The 16,053-nt window shown below is 40.9% G+C and overlaps 1 protein-coding gene across 3 annotated transcripts in view; it reads left to right on the plus strand.

Moving 5' to 3' along the window:
• The window catches only part of lama2 (laminin, alpha 2), a 398,231-nt gene that overhangs the window by 91,257 nt on the left and 290,921 nt on the right, over window positions 1-16,053 (plus strand). The gene's annotated exons all lie outside the window — the stretch shown is intronic.

Here is a 16,053-nt window from a genome sequence, read left to right on the forward strand (position 1 = left end):
CTCCTTACAGACAGTGGTGGGAATTGAACCCAGGTCGCTGGCATTGTAAGGTTGCTATGCAACCATGGCACCCTACAATTTTTTTCCCTCTCCCTCTTTTCCCATTCTTTGGAAAATCAGGAACAGCTCATGAGAGAGAGAGAGTCATCAAAAAAGCATGCAGATAACCTGGAAAATACATTTTTAATTTGCTTAGTGTTCCTTTCTTGGAAGTATAGTCAAAATTTTGTATGCTCCTTGGTCAAATTTTTTCCCCATACATTTGTGTGATACTCCCTTGAACTTACTGATGCAGCCAGACTTGTGTCTCACTCGCTGTCCCCTTCCTGTAAATTTACATTATGTCTTCCTGTCATAAAGTCTGGAATTTCCTGACAATTAAGAACTTGCAATCATCATTTCATCGTCTATAGCCTCAAAAAAATTCCAAATAGTCTCCTTAGCATCCTTTGGAAAATAGGCCACATAAAATAAGTGGGATGTAACCTGTAGAAACTAAAGGAAAGCACTGAACTTGTGCCAAATCCCTCCTTTAATAAGTTAAAATAATCTGATGCTATCAACCTTGTTTTGTTGTTTTGAAGGAACTACCCAAAGAGTACCCCACCCATGTTGTTTTCCCATAGCATTGCTAACAGTTCAACTTTAAATATTTAAATAATTCTCTTCTGGTCCTCACTGTTATGTCGAAACAATTTCTATTTTCACACTCTTGAAACCTTTCCTAATATGCTGTGGATATCTTTATGCTCTAGACAAAATGTTGGATTTGCTAGTTTTCTCAGTTCCTCTCAGAATCCCACTTAGTTTCATGTTGTTGGTTCTCTCCTCCAGATCATTCACACGCATTCTGAACAACTGTAGCTCAAGCACTGATCCAGTGTTACCTTGCTGGTGTTTGCCTGCCAGCTTAAAAATTATCTATTTACTTCTCTGGTTTTAGTGTCACAGCCAATTTTCAATTAATGCCAGTATACTACCCTGAATCCTGTGAACTTCAAATTTTCACACTAAACTCTTACATGGGACTTTATTAAAAGCCTTTCAAAAATCCAATTATACCACATCCACTAATTCTCCCATATATATTCCATCATTTACATCCCTTGCCAACCAGAAGAGGTTTGTCAGATGCAGTTTTGCTCTCATATTCATGCCAGATTATTGTTAATCCTCTTAAAATTTTGTAAATTTTCTGTTATCAGGTCCTTTATAATAGAGCATAACATTTTCAATATTAAAGATGTTCAGCAAACTGATCTATCCGTTTCTTTCCTTTCTCCTTTTTTCTAAAGAGTGGGCAATATTTGCTTCCCCTTAGAATGTAGAAACCCATCAATGATTGCAGAATTTTAGAAATTAGCAACCAAAGCATACATTATTTCCATCTATACCTATTTTAATATTTTAGTGTCAATATTTTAATTAGGGCATGCTTTTATAAACATCTTGGCTATGTATTTTGCCTCATAGCCTTACTAACAGCCTACCATTTTCATAGTAGTGTTCCTGTTTGGCAAGTTGGGCATTGTTGGGCAAGTCTTTTTGAGTAAATTCATCCAAGTACCAGAAACTTGGTATTCTGCTGGGTCCATTTGTTCAACTGTGGTGTTGGTCCAAGATCAGGTTAAACTAGTTCTCTAAGAATCGTGGTCACTTTTAAGAAATACAGTACATTTCTTTGGCATTTCACTCTCGATCCTCTTTGGCTCTTGACTCCAGCCGTGTGCAATACTTCTAGGTTGAACAACCAACTATCATTTATTCAAAAACAAAAACATACTGATCCTGTTTGTTATGTTTTATAACTCCAGAAACTAATTGAAAGAGGAACCCAGGAGCCAAGGATATTTGCTTACTTGCAGTAGTTTTCTTTTCTTTTAATGAGGCGCTCATATATGACACGGTGGCATGATAACATACGCCATTCACCTACTTATATATAACCCATAATGTATTATGTAAACAAAGAATGCCTAATCGAACAATAAAATTACAATATTACTCAAATATTAAATCCACTACTCTGCTCTCTATTTAGCTATAAACTCCATCTCAATATAGAACACCTCAGCTTAAATATATCATGTATTGCTGTCAAGTTATCATAGAGTGGATAGACATACATATACACGGTATACTGTATAATACAACTTCTCAAGTTGACATAACCTCAAGATTCGGGGGAGTAGATTTAGGATGGAGATGAAGAGGAACTGTTTTTACCAGTGACCGGTGAATCTGTGGAATTCTCTGCCCAATGCAGCAATGGAGGCTAGCTCAGTAAATATATTTAAGACAAGGTTGGATAGATTTTTGCATAGTAGGGGAATTGAGGGTTATGGGGAAAAGGCAGGTAGATGGAGATGAGTCCATGGCCAGATCAGCCATGATCTTATTGAATGTCAGAGCAGGCTCGACAGGCCAGATGGCCTACTCCCGCTCCTATTGCTTATGTTCTATACAGGCATCCACGGCAGAGTAAATTTTAAACTCTAGGACTACAGTAAGTGGTTCTGGCAGCTCTGGACACTTTTCTTCTCCAACAATTGACTCGGCTGCCCTCAACTGATCAATATGTTGTCTCCAGATGACATTAGACACAATCTCCACTGTGTAGGAGAGTGGTCCAGTTCTGTCTTTAATCTTTCCAAATACCCAATTTTGATGATCTCTGTAGTCTCTCATCAGTACTGCTTGTCCAGGAGTGAAACATTGAAACCTCCTTGTTTGGGGAGTCCTCAATTTGTCTCAGCTGTTTGTCCTGCATACCCATTCTGAGATTGGGTTTGACGAGATCCAAGCGTGATCGTAAGAGGCGACCCAGGAACAGCACAGCTGGTGAGTTGTTGGTTATGGAGTGGGTTGCATTGCGATATACAAGGAGGGACTTGGCGAGCTTCTAATTCAGTGTCGTTGAATCAGATTCACTGACTTTGCTTGCGGGGCATTCTTTAGACTCTGACCAAACCTTTCTTCCAAGCCATTTGTAGCTAGGTGGTACAGTACAGATGTAATGTATCTTATTCTATTCCTTTTCAGGAATGACTGAAACTGTTCCACAACAAACTGTGGTCCATTGTCACTGACTAAGTTTTCTGGAATTCCAGTCCTTGAGAAGAGGCTTCTCAACGTCAGTAGTAAGTGAGGCTGTAGTGGACGCCATTGGGAACACTTCTGGCTACTTTGTAGGTACATGCAATACTACCAAAAAAATTAGTGCTCATGAACAGTCCAGTAAAATCCACATGAATCCTCTGCTGGGGTAATGCAGGCCATTCCCAAGGATGGAGACACAATGCTTCTGGCATCTTCTAGATGTGATGGCATCCAAAATTGTGCATGGCAAGCTGGTTGATCAGCTGTTCTATCCCAGGCCGCCAGACAAAGCTTCAAGTCAACTCTTTCATTTTGACTATACCTAGCTGACCAGCATAGTCAATACTTGTCAATTCCTCCAGTACTTTGGCAATCAGCTTGGATGGTACAACTCTTAATCCCCACAAAAGGCAAACCCCATTAAGGACAAGTTCATCCCAGAACTGTAAAACTGGGAGAACAGGAATTTCTGTTGTACATTCAAGACATTTTGGGTTGCCATGTGTACCTGAGACAGTGTGGGGTCTATTTTTGTTTTCCCTTTGATCATCTCTGCTGAAGTAGGGAGATGTTCGATTTGCATTAGTGAGAACATGTCAGGAGGAGAAAATTTTTCAGATATTTCATTTTCGCAGGTAAAGGGACAATCTATCAACATTTCCATGATTATTTGTCCTCTTGCATTCGATCTTGTAATTGTTTCCTCAAGGAAAGAGAGCCTGTCTCTGCATTTATGCTGTTAGTAGAACGCCTGAAAATAGACACAAGTGATTGATGATCAGTAATGAGGGTAAACTCTCTCCCATACAAGTACTGGTTGAAACCTTTTCCCAAACCAGACTCAAGACCTCTGGCAATCTATGTGTAATTGTTCTCCGCTGTGCTAAGGGAAACAGGATATAAAATCTATGAGGTGTCACTTTCATCACTTATGACAGCACCTACACCATAGGCAAAGCGTCACAGGCAAACTTCACCGAACAGTGTGGATCATAATGTGTGAGTACCGTTCTTTTGGAAAGCCACCTCATACAGCTTTGTCCATTGCCATTTCTTCCTCTAGGAATGAGTTCAAGGAGTGGAGCATAGCAGCCAGATATGGTGGGAACTTGTTATAGCAATTGACAAATCCTAAAAAGGACTGCAGCTGTGATATGCCCTTTTGCCTTGGAGCATCCACCACTGCTTGAATTTGCTCAGCACACTTGTGTTATCCTTGTACATCAGTGGTGTGACCACTGTAAGTGATGCTTGGTTTAAAGAATTCACATTTGTCGCGTAGTGCTCTGAGTCCATAATCTTCTAATCTTTTAAACACTGTCTTGAGGCTTTGGAGATGTTCCTTGTCATTCTCACCAATAACAATGATGTCATCCAGGCAACACTTGGTGCCTGGGCAGCGTTTGAGTACATGGTCCATAGCTTTTTGCCAGAGAGCAGTTGCAGATGCTGCTCCAAAAATAAGCCTATTTTGGTGATAAAGCCCTTTGTAAATGTTTACGATGAGACACATGTTGGATTCTTCTTCATCTTCCATCTGTAGGTAGATGTTAGCTAAGTCCGGTTTGGTGGAGTGCTTCCCTCCTGAAAGTTTTGCAAAGATATCCTCTTTCCTTGGCAGAGGTATTGATCTACTTTCAGTTCTGGGTTGATGGTGACCTTAAAATTGCCACAGATTCTGACAGACCCATTCTTAGTGGCTACTGGGATCACTGGTGTTGTCTTTGGGCTCCACTTGAACTTGGAAAGAATTCATTCATCCTCCATGCAATCTAGCTCACTGGATACTTTGTCATGGATAGTATAAGGAACCAGACGTGATTTGTAAAACTCTGGTGTGGTATTTTCATTTAACATTGTTCTACCCTTGATATGTTTGAGTTCTCCAATGTTGTCTTTGAACACTGCTGTGGGAACATCCAGTACCTTTCTGAATTTGGTTTTGGTTGACCCTGTTGCAGGGAATGTTGCATGCAAATGCTGGATGGATCTCCAATCAGGCTGTAGTTGTCTTAGCGAATCATGGTCCCACAATGCTGGCCCTCCTGTTTTTACCGTATACAAACAAAATGTAGTCTGTTGATTATTGTATTGCACTGTTATAAATGTCATTCCCATGGGAGTTTTTTTTTCCATTATAAGTTCTTAGTTGTACATTTGCAGGCATCAGTTATCTTTGAAATGCTATTCAAACTTATTTTGTGGAATGACTGAAGCAGCCGAGCCAGTGTCCAATTCAATTTTAATTAATTTGTCATTCACTTCTGGTGTAAGCTTCTCTCCTTTTAGTTTTCACATCATAAATCTCAAGGTTACCCAATCTTGTGTCACTCTCAGCATTATCTGATTTTTCATTAACAACATGCAGATTAATGCTCTTTTTGAAACTGAAACTTGACTTTTTATCTTTATCTCTTCCCTGTGTAGTGTATTTATTTTTGTCTGTCCGACATACTCTTTGTATGTGGCCTACTTTGTTGCATTTTCTGCAAGTTTTACCTTTAAACCTGCATTGGTCTGGTGTATGTGAGCCCCTGCCACAACAGTAGCATAATTTTTTTTTCAGTTGGACAGGTTTATACTTAAACATTGCAATTTTGTTTACGCCCACTTCTATTCACTTCTCTGGCTGCTATTTCCATTGATAAAGCAATTTCAACTGCTCTTTTAAATGTGAGTTGTGCCTCAGGTAGACTGTTTTTGAATGCTTTCTTGTAAGACTCCACCTTACAAATCATCTCCCAGTGCATCATTAAGCCCATCACTGAATATACAATGCTCAGATAATTTCTTCAGTTTAGTCACATAAGCTGAAATGGACTTATACTCTTTTTGATTCTACTCATGAAACCTAAAGCATTCTGCATTCAACAATGGTTTCAGTTCTAAGTGTTCCTGCATTACATTCATGATATCAGCAAACCTCATTTTTGCTGGTTTGGTTGGAGCAGTTAAACTTATAAGCAAAATGTATGTTTTTCCACTGATTGCACTCAGCAACACTGGCAGTTGCTTTACATCTGCTATTTGATTTGCCTCAAAATGCGACTCAATTCATTCAATATACATCATCTAGTTATCTGTTGTGCAATCAAACACATCTGTCTTTCAAAAGTAGCTTGCCTTTTCTGCTTTTATTATTATTATTATCATCATCATCATCACCTGGCACTTAACTGTTCATAAACTTACGGCCATACTCTTTGCTTGTTAGTTTCATCCATTTTCTGCCTTTTATAAAACTTGAACATTACTCTTCCCTTATGAAAAAAATGTGCTGTGCTTTTTATAACTCACTCTCCCCTTCTGAAGAACGTGTTGCACTCTCTTTTAAATTTGAAAGTCTTTCTCTCTCCTGTTCTGAAGAAAAACGTGCTGTGCCTCAACAGGTAGGTAGTCGGCTCGGGTTCATTTTGAAATTTCCTTGTTGCCTTATTATGTTTTGTAACTCCAGAAACTAATTGAAAGAAAAACACTGGAGCTGGGGAAACTTGCCTACTTAGCTTTTGTTTTATTTAGTGAGGCGCTCACATATGTTTTGGTAGCGTATACCATTTATGTACTACTTACAAATAACCCATAATGAAATATGTAAACAGAGAATGCTTAATCAAACAATATGTTTACAATATTACACAAATATTACTGAAATATAAAGTACATTGCACTATTCTCAAAGAACATCTAACAGTGATGGAAGGTGGGGTTGAATTGGATAATCCCTTTGCAACTGACAGAGATATAATAGGGTGAATGGTTTCCTTCTGTGTTATAAATTGTTGGTTTCTATGAATTAGTAAAACAAGTAAAGGAATTGCAAAAGCATTATTTTCTATCCCGTATTGTTATTATTAAAATTGTTGGCATTTGAAAAGCATGATTTTTATTTCAATGTAAACAACACTCGATTTTGCCCAATATGTATATCAGCAATATACACTACATTTCTAGTGTGTAGTTTTTGACTTGTGACTTCTCCATTATTGTTGACTTGCCATAGGAAGTGAACCACTTTCATTGGTTTATAGGCGAATTTCAAATTCACTGAGTGATTCTGTTGTGTATAATGGCCACCTTAGCATGTTTTGACAGCAAATTCAGCACAAGGTATTAATATACAGATAATTCAATGCTGCTGTAGGTTTTTCTTAATCTCACAACATATGGTGACCAGTAAGTGCTACAAATAGGTATTTGATTCTTGTTATTAAAATTTCTGAAAATATTTTATCAACAGCTTTTAGTTTAGTATTACTTAAATGCAGATGCACACTTTAAGCTGCCTGTTATAAGTGAATATATTCCTCAAAGCATAAAGGAGAATTGACAGTTTGCTTTTCTTGCAAATGGACTACCTTATTTATTTCTGTAAGACGTAGGAGCAGAATTAGGCCACTCAGCCCATCGAGTCTGCTAACCACTCCATCATGGCTGATGTATTATATCTCTCTCAACCCCATTGTCCTATCTTCTCCCCATAACCTTTGATCCCTTGATTAATCAAGAACCCATCAATCTCCGTTTTAAATGTACCCAGTGACTTGGCCTGCACAACTATCTTTGTCAATGAATTTCACAAATTCACCATCCTCTAGCGAAAGAAATGTTCCCTCATCTCAGTTCTAAATGGATATCCCTCAGTTCTGAGGCTGTGTCTTCTGGTCCTAGACTCCTCCACTATAGGAAACGTCTTCCCCACATCCACTCTATCTAGACCTTTCAATATTGGAAAGGTTTCAATGAGATTCCCCCCTCGTTCTTCTAAACTCCAGTGAGTACAAGCCCAGAGCCATCAAACACTCCTCATATGTTAACCCTTTCATTCCTGGGATCATTCTTATGATCCTTCTCTGGACACCTTCCAATGCCAGCACTTCTTTTAGATCAGAGCCCAAAACTGCTCACAATAGTACAAGTGAGGCCTCACCAGTGCCTTTATAAAACTTCAGCATTACATCCTTGCTTCTGTGTTCTAGTTTTCTCAAGGTGAATGCTAACATTGCATTTGCCTTCCTCACTGCAGACTCAACCTGCAAATGAACATTTAGGGAATCCTGCATGAGAACTCCCAAGCCCCTTTGCACCTGTGACTTAAGAATTTTCTCTCCATTCAGAAAATAGTCCACACCTTTATTCCTTCTGTCAAAGTGCATGACAATGCTCTCCCTACACTATATTGCACCTGCCACTCCTTTGATCATTTCCCCAGTCTAAGTCCTTCTGCAGTCACCCTGCTTCCTCAACACTATCTGCCCCCCCACCTATCGTAATTCTTTCATCCAAGTCGTTGACAAATAATGTGGAAAAAATGGACCCAACACCAATGCCTGCGGCACGTGACTAGTCACTGCAGCCAACCAGAAAAGGCCTCCTTTATTCCCACTCTCTGCCTCTCGCCAGTCAGCTGATCTCCTATCCATGCGAGTATCTTTCCTGTAATATCATGGGCTCTTATCTTGTTAATTTGTCAAAAGTCTTCTGAAAATCCAAATAAACAACATTTCTTATTTGAAAGATTAAAAATAGAATTAAAAAAAACGAAGATCTTGGTGTATTTCAGGTTCTGGAAAATCACAATAAAATCCTGCAAACGCTGGAAATCTGAAATAAAGCAATTCGAGTTTAATTGTTATTCAGCCATACATAAATACTCATGAATACAGCCAAATGAGATAGCATTACTACGGGGCTAAGGTGCAATACAATCACTACACACAAAATAGCAAGCACAATAAAAACAGTATCACGATCACGGGTTGAAAGAGTCGCAATAACTCGCACTCTCAATCCACATTCAACTACAAGGGAGCCCATCTCTCACTGAGCAAAGATGGGGCAGCAGTGACTAGGCTGGGTGCTGAATACTAACCTCCCCCCGCCCCCCCTTGGAACAGGCTGACTGCAATGCTCCCCCTCCCCTGTGACACTGCAACTTGAGGCACATACAGGACAACAGACCCATATAGAATATCAGTAAAACACAACATTGCAGAATATGCATGTATATAGACCAGACGCCCCCCCCCCAGCATATTGAGAATGACCCTGACACCAGGCCTGAGGCCTAGTCCTTGAATATACAAACACACATAGAATATTAGTATATATGTATATAGTTTCAGATCTCTCAGTCCCTTTGAAATCTTCAATCGGCCACAACTGCTCCAGTGGAACGCACTGGCTCAGATGCCTCTCCCTCGGCGGCTTGAGGCCTTGAATCTTTTGAGTGCAGCCAAAAAAACTGCAGTTGACCGCCACAGAGGTTGTCTTCAGCCGAGCAAAAACCTGAGAGTGCAGCATCAACTCCATCATGGACACTGTGCCGCACCACCCCCAGTGAAGCACTACGACTTCGTCCCCTCACTCTGGGCAACTGCAAGCAGGCAACCTCATGACTTGAGGCCCAGTTCTCGCTGCGATCTGCTCCTGCTCTCATCCAATAAATCAAACTTGCGGCATACCAGATTAACAATATCCAAAGGGGTCTTGCGATCACAGTATGCTGGAAATACTGAGCAGGTTGCACAGAATATGTGGAAAGAGAAAGAAACATGACCATTTCGGGTCAATCGTCCTTCATTGTTCTCATCTGAAATATTAACTTTGTTTCTCTTTCCACAGATTCTGCCTTTCTTGAATACTTACAAGGATTTTCTGTTTATTAGGAAAGGCAGAGAACTTGCATGTATGCAGAAAGGTCAAAGAAAATTCTACAAATAGAGTATAAAAGAGTACAGCACAGAAAAAGGCCATTTGGCCCACAATGAAATTCCGAAATGTATTCCCAAGAAAAGAGCAGCATAGGAGTAGAATATTTAGTACTTCAAGCATGCTCCCTCATTCATCAAAGTGTTGATTAATTTTCTCATTAATTGCCTTTTCCATGCATTATCACCAGAACTTCGCACTTAGTATCCAGAAATTTATTTATCTTGTTGAATGGAGATGCTGGCTGAATCTCAGAAGCCCTCTGAAGGCGAGACTATATCAGCAATTCGCTGACATCTGCAGTTAGAAGTTTCTTCTCTCTATAGGTTTAAATGGCTTTGAGCGCTGGTAACTGAGTCCAGGTACAGTTCTGTAAGTGGTCAATGAGAACACTTTTTCTTCTAATCTCTGGAAGCCCCGCTGCCCAGCAATACCCCAATTTCATCCTAGCCTATTCACAGGACTATTTTTAATGACCAATTAACCTACCAACTGGCACATCTTTGGGCTGTGGGATGAAACCAGAACATCCGGAAGAAACCAATGTGGTCACCTAGAGAACATACAAACTTCTTACAGGCAGCAGCGGGAATTGAACCGAGCTTGCCTGTACTGTAAAGCAATGTGCTGCCTAACATGACATTCAGTCCCCTTAGCCAATTGTTCTGTACTTATTCCTGTAGTGCACCTCTAGTCTTAACCTGACAAGTTGAGAAAGGTTATTTCTGTGGATAGTGGAGAGCAAATTTTTTGTTTACTTGCTATTGATTGGCTTGCAGAGCAGATTCTGGTTAATTGGGCTCTCAGATAATTGGGTTCAGCCGCTTATTTGGAACAACTCTTTTTTTTAAAAAAAAGCAAAAATAAATCAAGAAAATATCCAGAATTCCCCTTGTTTATTTGGAACACTATGCCACTTAATTGGAGCAGGAAACAGCTTCCAACTACCATCAGCCACGTGCACGTTGTGTGGCTGTTAGGCACTACTTTTTAAATAACTCTACTTGCATGTTAGTGTTCTAAAAGAAGTGATTTTTGTCACTGATAGTTGGCGAGACAGACAACTCTGAACTGTTTTTCTCACCACAGTTTTAAGCATTCAGGTTTAGAGATGCCAGAAATGGCCAGGAGTGTAAATGAAACTATTTCACTACTTCAACAAGTTAGGAACTATAAAGAATTTGAAGATATTATGTTTGAATGTAGTCCATTATCTATACTGATTTTATTCATTTATAGTCAACCAAAAGAGCATGTCAGCATACAGTGGCTGAATTCTGGATAACTATTCGGAACTAATGCAGTTTTATAATACTGTAGTAGTTTTGGTAGCATTCTAATTTATTTCATATTTCATCTAAATACATAATTTGTTACTCAGTTAAATAATCTTTTTTATACTTTTTTAACTATTTCCATGAAACTTTGACTAATTGGGGCAGCCGCCTAATGGGCCAAAATGTATGGGTCCTGATGTGTCCCAATTAACTGGAATCCACTTTTTGCTTGGGAGATGTCAGCAGTTCCATGAACTTCAGATTTTCTTGGCTCAAGTGCTGTTAATATTTGATCTTCCCGTGTGAACATGGAAGTTCTAAACTTACTGGGTAAAGTCCACTGGATTTCCAGCTGCGCTATGACGCAGGACTCCCTGTGAAGACCAGGATGGAACCAGAGGTTATTGAGATTTCCCAGGACTTATTCTGTAAAATTTACTCTCATTCATCATTTCTCATTTTTAAAATTAATATTTTACTTTCTTAATTTTATTTGAATGAGGGTTTAAATATTAATTCTTCGGAAACACCTGAAGCAAAAGTGATAGAACATTTGAAGGTGAAATTTTGCTGGCTGTAAAAAAATTTTCTCAGGGAGATTAACAGGCAGGATTTGATTTGGTTTACTCACATCGTTCCATTACATCATTCAAATTTGTGCAGTTACCACAAGGTCTTTCCTCTCGACTCTGTGGTTGGTGACCAAGTGAGAAGTTTCTGCTCCAGGTTCCAGCATCTGCAGGCTCCAGTGTCTCCAACGTTGTTCATTTGCATTCAACTGGTATAAGATTCGATGGGTGACTTGTGAGGCTGGCTTGCGATCCAGTAAAAGTAGAATAATCACCATTAAGGTGCCTGTCCCTGGAGCTTGATGCGATCAATCCCAGATCATTGAGAGATGATTGTTGGGCTTTAACACAGATCTATTTCATTCTCTTCAGCTACAGTTGAGGTCCCAGAGGATTGGAGAATAGCCAGTGCTGTTCCTCTGTATAAGGAAAGCAATCAGGACAAGCCAGGAAATTATAGGCTGGTAAGCCATATATCAGTTGAAGGGAAATGATAAGAGGATATTTTTAAGGATAAGGTGCATTGCATCTGGTTAAGCATAGGCTTATCAAGGTTGTCAGAATAGCCTTGCGCTGGTGAGGTCATGGGATTGACTTTGTGAGGTGATTAAGATGATTGGTAAGGTTAAAGATAGAACATAGAATAGTACAGCATAGTACAGGCCCTTTGGCCCACAATGTTGTGCAGACCCTTAAACCCTGCCTCCCATATAACGCCCCCCCCACCTTAACTTCCTCCATATACCTGTCTAGTAGTCTGTCAAAATTCACTAGTGTATCTGCCTCCGCCACTGACTCAGGCAGTGCATTCCACGTACCAACCACTCTCTGAGTACAAAACCTTCCTCTAATATCCCCCTTGAACTTCCCACCCCTTACCTTAAAGCCGTGCCCTCTTGTATTGAGCAGTGGTGCCCTGAGGAAGAGGCGCTGGCTATCCACTCTATCTATTCCTCTGATTATCTTATACACCTCTATCATACCTCCTCTCATCCTCCTCTCCAAAGAGTAAAGCTCTAGCTCCCTTAATCTTTGGTCATAATCCATACTCTCCAAACCAGACAGCATCCGAGTAAATCTCCTCTGTACCCTTTCCAATGCTTCCACATCCTTCCTATAGTGAGGCGACCAGAACTGGACACAATACTCCAAGTGTGGCTTCACCAGAGTTTTATAAAGCTGCATCATTACCTCGTGACTCTTAAACTCTATCCCTCGACTTATGAAAGCTAACACCCCATAAGCTTTCTTAACTACCCTATTTACCTGTGAGGCAACTTTCAGGTATCTGTGGACATGTACCCCCAGATCCCCCTGCTCCTCCACACTACCAAGTATCCTGCCATTTACTTTGTACTCTGCCATTGAGTTTGTCCTTCCAAAGTGTATCACCGCACATTTCTCCAGGTTGAACTCCATCTGCCACTTCTCAGCCCACTTCTGCATCCTATCAATGTCCCTCTGCAATCTTCAACAATCCTCTACACTATCCACAACTCCACCAACCTTTGCATCATCTACAAACTTGCCAATCCGCCCTTCTACCCCCACATCCAGGTCGTTAATAAAAATCACGAAAAGTAGAGGTCCCAGAACCGATCCTTGTGGGACACCACTAGTCACAACCCTCCAATCTAAATGTACTCACTCCACCACGACCCCCTGCTTTCTGCAGGCAGGCCAATTCTGAATCCACCTGGCCAAACTTCCCTGGATCCCTTGCCTTCTGACTTTCTGAATAAGCCTATCGTGTGGAACCTTGTCAAGTGCCTTACTAAAATCCATGTAGATCACATTCACTGCACTGCCCTCATCTATATGCCTGGTCCCCTCCTCAAAGAACTCTATCAGGCTTGTTAGATACGATCTGCCCTTCACAAAGCCATGCTGACTGTCCCTAATCAGACCATGATTCTCTAAATGCCCATAGATCCTATCTCTAAGAATCTTTTCCAACAGCTTTCCCACCACAGATGTAAGGCTCACTGGTCTATAATTACCCGGACTATCCCTACTACCTTTTTTGAACAAGGGGACAACATTCGCCTCCCTCCAATCCTCCAGTATCATTCCTGTGGACAACGATGATATAAAGATCCTAGCCAGAGGCTCAGCAATCTCTTCCCTCACCTCGTGGAGCAGCCTGGGGAATATTCCGTCACGCCCCGGGCACTTATCTGTCCTAATGTATTTTAACAACTCCAACACCTCCTCTCCCTTAATACCAACATGCTCCAGAACATCAACCTCACTCATATTGTCCTCACCATCATCAAGTTCCCTCTCATTGGTGAATACTGAAGGGAAGTATTCATTGAGGACCTCGCTCACTTCCACAGCCTCTAGGCACATCTTCCCACCTTTATCTCTAATCGGTCCTACCTTCACTCTTATCATCCTTTTGTTCTTCACATAATTGAAGAATGCCTTGGGGTTTTCCTTTACCCTACTCACCAAGGCCTTCTCAAAGGGATGAGGTCCTGAAAGGAGAATATAGGGAGCTAGGAAGGGAGTTGAGAAAAAGGACCGCAAAGGTAGTGATCTCAGGATTACTGCCTGTGCCACGTGACAGTGAGAGTAGGAATGTGATGAGGTGGAGGATAAATGCGTGGCTGAGGAATTGGAGCAGGGGGCAGAGATTCAAGTTTTTGGATCATTGGGACCTCTTTTGGCGCAGGCGTGACCTGTACAAAAAGGACGGGTTACACTTGAATCCTAGGGGGATCAATATCCTGGCAGGGAGATTAGCGAGGGCTACTGAGGTGACTTTAAACTAGAATGGTTGGGGGGTGGGAATCAAATTAAAGAGGCTAGGCGTGAGGAGGTTAGTTCACAACAGGGGGATGGGAACCAGTGCAGAGAGACAGGCGGGTGTAAAGTGAGGGTAGGAGCAAAAAATACTAAGGAGAAAAGTGAAAGTGGCAGGCCGACAAATCCAGGGCAAGCATTAAAAAGGGCCACTTTTCAACATAATTGTATAAGGGCTAAGAGAGTTGTAAAAGAGCGCCTGAAGGCTTTGTGTGTCAATGCAAGGAGCATTCGTGATAAGGTAGATGAATTGAAAGTGCAGATTGTTATTAATGATTACGATATAGTTGGGATCACAGAGACATGGCTCCAGGGTGACCAAGGATGGGAGCTCAACGTTCAGGGATATTCAATATTCAGGAGGGATAGACATGAAGGAAGGGGAGGTGGGGTGGCGTTGCTGGTTAAAGAAGAGATTAACACAATAGAAAGGAAGGACATAAGCCGGGAAGATGTGGAATCGATATGGGTAGAACTGCGTAACACTAAGGGGCAGAAGACGCTGGTGGGAGTTGTGTACAGGCCATCTAACAGTAGTAGTGAGGTCGGAGATGGTATTAAACAGGAAATTAGAAATGTGTGCAATAAAGGAACAGCAGTTATAATGGGTGACTTCAATCTACATGTAGATTGGGTGAACCAAATTGGTAAAGGTGCTGAGGAAGAGGATTTCTTGGAATGTATGCGGGATGGTTTTTTGAACCAACATGTCGAGGAACCAACTAGAGAGCAGGCTATTCTGGAATGGGTTTTGAGCAATGAGGAAGGGTTAATTAGCAATCTTGTTGTGAGAGGCCCCTTGGATAAGAGTGACCATAATATGGTGGAATTCTTCATTAAGATGGAGAGTGACATAGTTAATTCAGAAACAAAGGTTCTGAACTTAAAGGGGGGTAACTTTGAAGGTATGAGACGTGAATTAGCTAAGAGAGGCTGGCAAATGACACTTAAAGGATTGACGGTGGATATGCAATGGCAAGCATTTAAGGGTTGCATGGATGAACTACAACAATTGTTCATCCCAGTTTGGCAAAAGAATAAATCAAGGAAGGTAGTGCACCCGTGGCTGACAAGAGAAATTAGGGATAGTATCAATTCCAAAGAAGAAGCATACAAATTAGCCAGAGAAAGTGGCTCACCTGAGGACTGGAAGAAATTCAGAGTTCAGCAGAGGAGGACAAAGGGCTTAATTAGGAAGGGGAAAAAAGATTATGAGAGAAAACTGACAGGGAACATAAAAACTGACTGTAAAAGCTTTTATAGATATGTAAAAAGGAAAAGACTGGTAAAGACCAATGTAGGTCCCCTACAGACAGAAACAGGTGAATTGATTATGGGGAGCAAGGACATGGCAGACAAATTGAATAATTACTTTGGTTCTGTCTTCACTGAGGAGGACATAAATAATCTTCCAGAAATAGTAAGGGACAGAGGGTCCAGTGAGATGGAGGAACTGAGGGTAATACATGTTAGTAGGGAAGTGGTGTTAGGTAAATTGAAGGGATTGAAGGCAGATAAATCCCCAGGGCCAGATGGTCTGCATCCTAGAGTGCTTAAGGAAGTAGCCCAAGAAATAGTGGATGCATTAGTGA

This window comes from Mobula hypostoma, chromosome 2 (assembly GCF_963921235.1).
Source record: "Mobula hypostoma chromosome 2, sMobHyp1.1, whole genome shotgun sequence".
NCBI lineage: Eukaryota > Metazoa > Chordata > Chondrichthyes > Myliobatiformes > Myliobatidae > Mobula > Mobula hypostoma.